Source organism: Mustela nigripes, unplaced genomic scaffold, assembly GCF_022355385.1.
Source record: "Mustela nigripes isolate SB6536 unplaced genomic scaffold, MUSNIG.SB6536 HiC_scaffold_20, whole genome shotgun sequence".
NCBI classification, from domain to species: Eukaryota; Metazoa; Chordata; class Mammalia; order Carnivora; family Mustelidae; genus Mustela; species Mustela nigripes.
Genome location: NW_026739436.1, coordinates 5989566 through 5996492, shown reverse-complemented (window position 1 = coordinate 5996492; position 6927 = coordinate 5989566).

The following is a 6927-nucleotide window of genomic DNA, read 5'->3' as shown; positions in this document are numbered from 1 at the left end:
GACACTGAATAAAAGCAACCTAACTGGATGACAAAGAAACAAGAGGAAGTGACAAACTCCAAAGTTCACAGGAAAAATGAAATAATACATATGATCTTCGAAATAAAGGAAATTGAAACAAACCAAAGAAAAATGAGAACTCACATATCAGTTTTGAAAATGTTAACAATCTGAGAAGCCATTACCTGGATAAAACAAGCAGACAAGCACACAGCTGAAAGTATGATACCACATGAAAACTGACAGAAAAAAAAAAAAAAAAACTAAAAGACCCATCTACACAATTATGCCAGCAAATCCAAGAATGTTGAGAAAAGGATAAATTTCCAGACACATATCAACTCACAAGATTAGGTCAGGAAACCTACAAAATTTGAGCTCTCTACTAGTAACTAAAGCGTTTGAAGAGATAATGAAACACCTTCCAACACACAGGACAGGTCCAAACCATTTGCATGGGCAACACTTCTAGACATTTAGTGAAGGCAATGTCATTTATTCTCATCGATTCCATAATGGAGGAGGACTCTAATTTACAAGTATAAATAACCAATTCAGATAAGGACATAATAGGAAACAAATTCCATGTCATTTCAATAATTAAAGATAATAAAAATATAATTCTTTTATTTTCTCTCTGTCCTAATATATACCCCAATTACTCAACACCCATTAAGCTGTTCTTTCATTCCCTGCATGTCTCTTTTTTCTGTAACCCTCAGCTTGGTTCTGAGAGTCCTGAGTCACTCCTGGTATATCTCGTTCTCTGACTTCTTCCACTTCAGTTTTCCCTTCCTTTACTAAGGTCTTGGTATTCTTCCTGGGGCACATATGAGGTAAGCCATATTATATTTCCTTTTGTCTGCTTGCCTTTTTCATTTCGCATCATGCAGTCATGAGGCATTTATGTCAATTCAAGGACCAGGGGTTCATCTTCCTTGATGACTGAGGAGTACTCTGTTGCCAATATGGATCACACCTTCTTTATCCACTAGTCTTTGCCAGGGCATTGTGGCTCAATCCACAGTTCTGCTCGAGTGAGAATTGCAGGCCATCAATAGAGGCCATTCCTTTTCCGATTAAAGAGACTTGGTCAACATGTCTATATCCGTTACCACAATAAGTACAGTTAACTAATGATGACAACAGGTACTGCCCAAGTCTCTTTCTTAATAGTTAGATATCATGCAGAATGTCACCCTCCTTGAAGACTTTGCAAAGGTGTTTAAGGGAAAACCAGGTAGACAGGGCCCTAAACCTTTATCACTAATGTTTCAGACACTAGAAGATAAGGACACAGACAGCACAATATATCCAGGTCCCAATATTGTTACTTGAAAATGGATTTCCTACCCCTTAGCCATCACTGAACCATAGTGGAAAGATGTTGAAAAAAGGACTCTGTCACCCACAGGATGACAAAACCCACTGAGAGATATTGATACCCAAGAAGTCTCACTGTTTTTTGAGATCTCTACAAATTTCAGTGGAAATAAAAATCCTTGTCGTGTCTGGAGAAATGCTAGCCTAGAGGATGGTATTCCAAATGTCATTTTCTTTTCTCTTTGTCTAGAAAGGGGTGGTGGGGCATTAAGACACAAGACAACCAGAGTTCTTGATCAGGCTCAGAGGGCTCTTTTTTTTTTTTCTACTTCCTGGGGCTTCCTACCTAAAGTCATAGTACTCAATGGTCATAAGAGAGCACTACTGCTTCAGTGCAGCCAGCTTCTGTAATTTCACAAAGCTTTGAGGTCATAGCAACCACGCCTCCTCAACACAGGCCTGATAATTACACTTGGCTGGAGTAGTCATGGGTGCACCAAGAGCATCCTAAGCCCTCCCAAACCTCTAGAGCCACCTGGGTCTCTCACCAAGGCAGTTTGTGAAGTGAGTCAGTGTCACCTTCTCCATGGCCGAATTTGTAGTCTTTAGTTGTGACTCTCAGCAACAACCCTCTGGACTCCAGAGAAAGGCAAGAATCCACCACAGATCTTATCCACAAAAGGCCAAGAAACGATCAAACAAAGCCTCAAACAAAGCCTCAGGGGAGGAAATCCATGCCCTTCACATGTGTATGGTCCTCCCACGCAATCAGAGAGATTCAGACCAGGAAAGGGCCCACCCAAGGAAAGCTCACTGGGAACACCCACAACCATGCTGAAGACATTTCTGGAGTCTTCAAAAGCTAGGAAATGAGTACCTCTGGCATCTCCACAAATCATGTCAAAACGGCCTCCCAGTCTTCAAAACTGACCACGCAACACAGGCAGACTCTACACCCTAGATCCTTAGGTCCAGGACAGATTCATTTGCTTGCAGTTCACGGGAGCAAGCGTGGAACTTGTTGTAAGAGACCCATAGCCCAAGTGAAGTGCCCGTTTCAGGATGAAAACATGTATATCCAAAGGGATGCATTGAAGAGGATTCGAATGTTGCAGAACCTTGAGCAATCCCACAGGGTGGAGCAGCTACTCTCTGAAACTACATGGGAGATGTGCCAAAACAAGCCTGCCTTAACTCTCTCATGACTATTCCCCAAATGGTTTCATGCGATAAGCAAACAGTGCCTCTTGCAGCAGATGGACATGTTCTAAAAGAGCCAGGAGAGGATGAACAATGTGCCAACCAGAGGCCATTATAGCAGGACAGACAGCAAATGCTACAGGTTGGTGAAAAGATCCAGGAAGACAAAAAACAGGAGCATGAACAAGGGAGCTCAGAGCAAAGTTTGGCATTATAGGATTGTGGGAGGTTCTCTGAACCTAGCTGCCTTCCATAGGGACCTAGGTCCAAATTAAATAAAATATTCATTGGCCCTAGTCAATCTTTGTACCCTGTTTTTGTTTTTCTTTTTTCTCAAATGATGCACATGCACGTATTTGACAGAGAGAGATCACAGTCAAGGGGTAGAGCTGGAGAGGGAGAACCTATCTTTCCCTGATCAGGACACCTGTGACCAGAGACGATGACAAGACTCTGGTATCACGAGTTGAGCTTAAGACTACCTCTGAACAAAGAAGAGGAGAATGAACAATGGAGCTCAGAGCTTCTGTCTGGCATTTTAGCATGTTGTAAGATGCTGCATTCAATAAGAATATAGGTCCAAATTAAATAAACCATCCTCTGGCCCCAGTAAATCATTGTAGACTGTTTTAGTTTTAGTTTTTGTTTTTTTTAGTCAAATGATACACATGCACGGACTTGAGAGAGAGACAGAAGATCACTTTGAGGGAGTGGAACTGGGAAGGGGACACAGACTTCCTCCTGAGTAAGTTACATGAGACCAGAGTTAACAACATGGCCCTGGGATCATGAGTTGAGCTGAAGTCCACCTCTGAAATGATGCACACACCGGAGGACCAAATCGCTGTTCTCTTAATATCTCATAGTTCCAGACAAGTACCACTACTCTCTCATTGTTCAGAAAGGCAGGAGATATGGATTTTGGCTTGGGCTGGTGTTGCTTGCTCTATCCTACCTGCTTCAAGAGCTGGTATAGCATGTCATCTTGATGTGAATGACTTGGCTATGGACAAACTAATCTCTGGAGCATATTTGGGTAAAGAGAATTCCTCCCTTGATAGCTTTTGCAGGGGGAATGACACTATGTCTTGTGTTGCACTGCTTCTATTGATGTAGATGGGACTCCTCTGTGCCTCTTAATCTGGATTTCTGTTTCTGCCACCGAATGAGGGACATTTTCAGCTCTGATTTCTCTAAGAGATGTTTAGCACTTTTTTTTTTTTCTCTCACACCTAGTTTTTCTACAATAGGCACCACTTACCATTCCTTGGAGTCAATAACTTCCCTAAGTTAATTGTCATGTTCCATGATTCTTCCTTCTTTCTCTCTGGATTTGCTTCCTTGCTCTTCAGTACTGGTCTTCCAGATGACCAATTTGATCCTCTGCATCTGCCAAGTTCCTGGCCTTTGCATCCAGTTTGCTTATAATCTTTATATCAGGGACTCGTTATTTTAATCACTTATTTTAATCACTTTTATCTCTGTGGTTCGAGACTCCATGAGTCTTCTGTGTTTTTCTAATGTACAGTGAGTATTATGGCTGCTGCTTTCAATCTTCCATCAGGCTTGTAACATTTATAGGTTTCACTTCGATTGCATGGCCTTGATCATTTCTTATTCTTTTTTTCCTCTACATCAATTAATTATTCCATCTTTACATTGGATCTAGGTCTCTGTCTTCTTCTCTCTATTAGTAAAGTCCATTCTTTTGTCTTACCTGCGTGTAATATATTTAGGAAGAAGAGATCTTGGAGTGCCCAAGGGCTGTCTCTTGAGGTTGTCTCAGATTTGTGTGCCATGAATGTCTTCTGTGGTTGAGTTGTGCTGTCCCCTGACATTAGGCCATCATGTAAAGAGGCTGTCCTTGCCTGCCGTTTGGTGTGTTTGCTCCTCTCTCCTGTGCCTTTGTCTTTTGCATTGGCTCATAGCCCTCTGAAGCACCAATTGGCCATGTCTAGCTAAGCCATATCTCCAATATTCTTCCATAGACTCTGCGATTTCTTTTCTCTTTTGCTGTGGAGTTTGATTTCTATGCTTCAGGTCTATTTCCACCAAGTTGCAGTTGATGTGATCATATTCCAGTTGTGTTCATATCTGACACTGCAGGAAATTAAATTAAAGGGGGGTTATATAAGAAGAAAAATCCAAAGAATAGAATTGAACAGAAATATAGAGACAATCTACAGAAAGAAAGACTTCAAAGGTAACACGATGTCAATAAAACATATCAATATTCACTCTCAATGTGAATGACCTAAATGTGCCCATAAAATGACACAGGGTTGCAGATTGGATACAATGAAAGTACCCATCTATATAATGTCTACAAGACTCCCATTTTGACCTAAAGATACACCCATTTGACCTAAAGACTGAAAGTGAGGAAAAGGAGAAGCATCTTTCATGACAATGGGCCTCAAAAGAAGGCCAGGGTAACGATTCTCATATAGATAAATTAGATTTTTAACTAAAGACTTCAGTCAGAGATACAGAAAGGCACTACATAATTCTTAAAGGTACTATCCGCCTAGATGATTTAACAATTGTAAATATCTATGGCCCCAATATGGAAGCAGCCAATTACATAAGAAAACTGTTAGTCAAGGTAAAGAGTCATGTTGATATGAATACATAAATCATAGGAGATCTTAATATGTCTCTCTCAAAAATAGATCATCCAAGCATAAAATAAATAAAGAAAAAAAAAGAGCATTGAATGACACTTTGGACCAGATGGACCTCAAAAATATATAGAGTACATTCCATGCTAAAACAACAGAATATTCATTTTTCTGAAGTGCATATGGAACCTTCTCAAGAATAGAACACATACTCGGTCACAAATCAAGACTTAACTGATACCAAAAGACTGAGATTATTCTCTGCGTGTTCTCAGATCACAATGCTTAGAAACTGCAGCTCAATCACAGGAAAAGTTTGGAAGGAACTCAAACACCTGCAAGCTGAAGACGACCTTGCTTAAGAATGCTTGGATCAACCAAGAGATCAAATAAGAACATGGAAACCAATGAGAATAAAGACAATTTGTTCCAAAACCTATGGGATACAGCAAAGGCGGCCCGAAGGGAGAAATACATAGCCATGCACGTCTCCCTCAGAAACGAAAATTAAAACAAAAACAAAACAAAGGAAAAGAAAACGGAAAAATCCAGAATAAGCCAGCTGTCTCTACAGCTGAAAGAACTGGAGAATCAACAACAAATCAAACCTACTCCATACATTAGAAGGGGAATAATCAAGATTAGAGCAGAGAACAATGACAATGAAATCATAAATACAGTAGAACGTAACAATGAAACTAGAAGCTCGTCTTTTGAAAGAATCCATTAGATAGCTAAACCATTGGCCACACTAATCCAAAAGATAAGAGAGAAAGCCCAAATTAATAAAATATGAATGAAAATGGACAGAACACAACTAACACCAAGGAAGTAGAAACAATCATCAGAAGTTATGATCAACAGTTATATGCCAATAAGCTAAGCAACCTAGATGAAATGGATGCATTCCTGGAAAACTATAAACTCCCAGAATTAAACCAGGAAGATATTGACAACCTGAGTAGACCGATATCTAGTAACGAGATTGAAGAAGTGATCAAAAGTATCCCAAAAAACAAGAGCCCAGGACATGAAGGATTCCCTGTAGGTGGAAATACACTTTGAAGAACAGTGTGGAGTTTCATCAAGAAATTAAAAATAGAACTTCCCTATGACCCTGCCATTACACTCCTGGGTATTTACACCAAAGACACTGATGTAGTGAAAAGAAGGGACATCTGTACCCCAATGTTTATAGCAGCGATGGCCATGGTCACCAAACTGTTGAAAGAACCAAGATGCCCTTCAAATGACGAATTGATAAGGAAGATGTGATCCATATACTCTATGTAGTATTATGCCTCCATCAGAAAGGATGAATACCCAACTTTTGTAGCAACATGGACGGGACTGGAGGAGATTATGCTGAGTGAAATAAGTCAAGCAGAGAGAGAGAGTCAATTATATCATTTCACTTATTTGTGGAGCATAACAAATGACATGGTAGACAAGGGGAAATGGAGAGCTGAAGAGAGTTGACAGAAATTAGAAGGGGTGGCAAACCATGAGAGAATATGGACTCTGAAAAACAATCTGGGGGTTTTTAAGGCTCTGGGGTTGGGAGATTGGGGGAACCAGGTGGTGGGTATGAGACCGGGTACAGATTTATGGAGCATGGGGTGTGGTGCAAAGAGAATGAATACTGTTATGCTGAAAAGAAATTAAAAATAAAAAAAGAATTAAGTGTTATGTGAAACATAGATTTAACACACACACACAAAAGACACACAAAAGATGGGGAGGAAGTGAGGAATCCAATTAAAGGAAGTAATGAAAATACTAT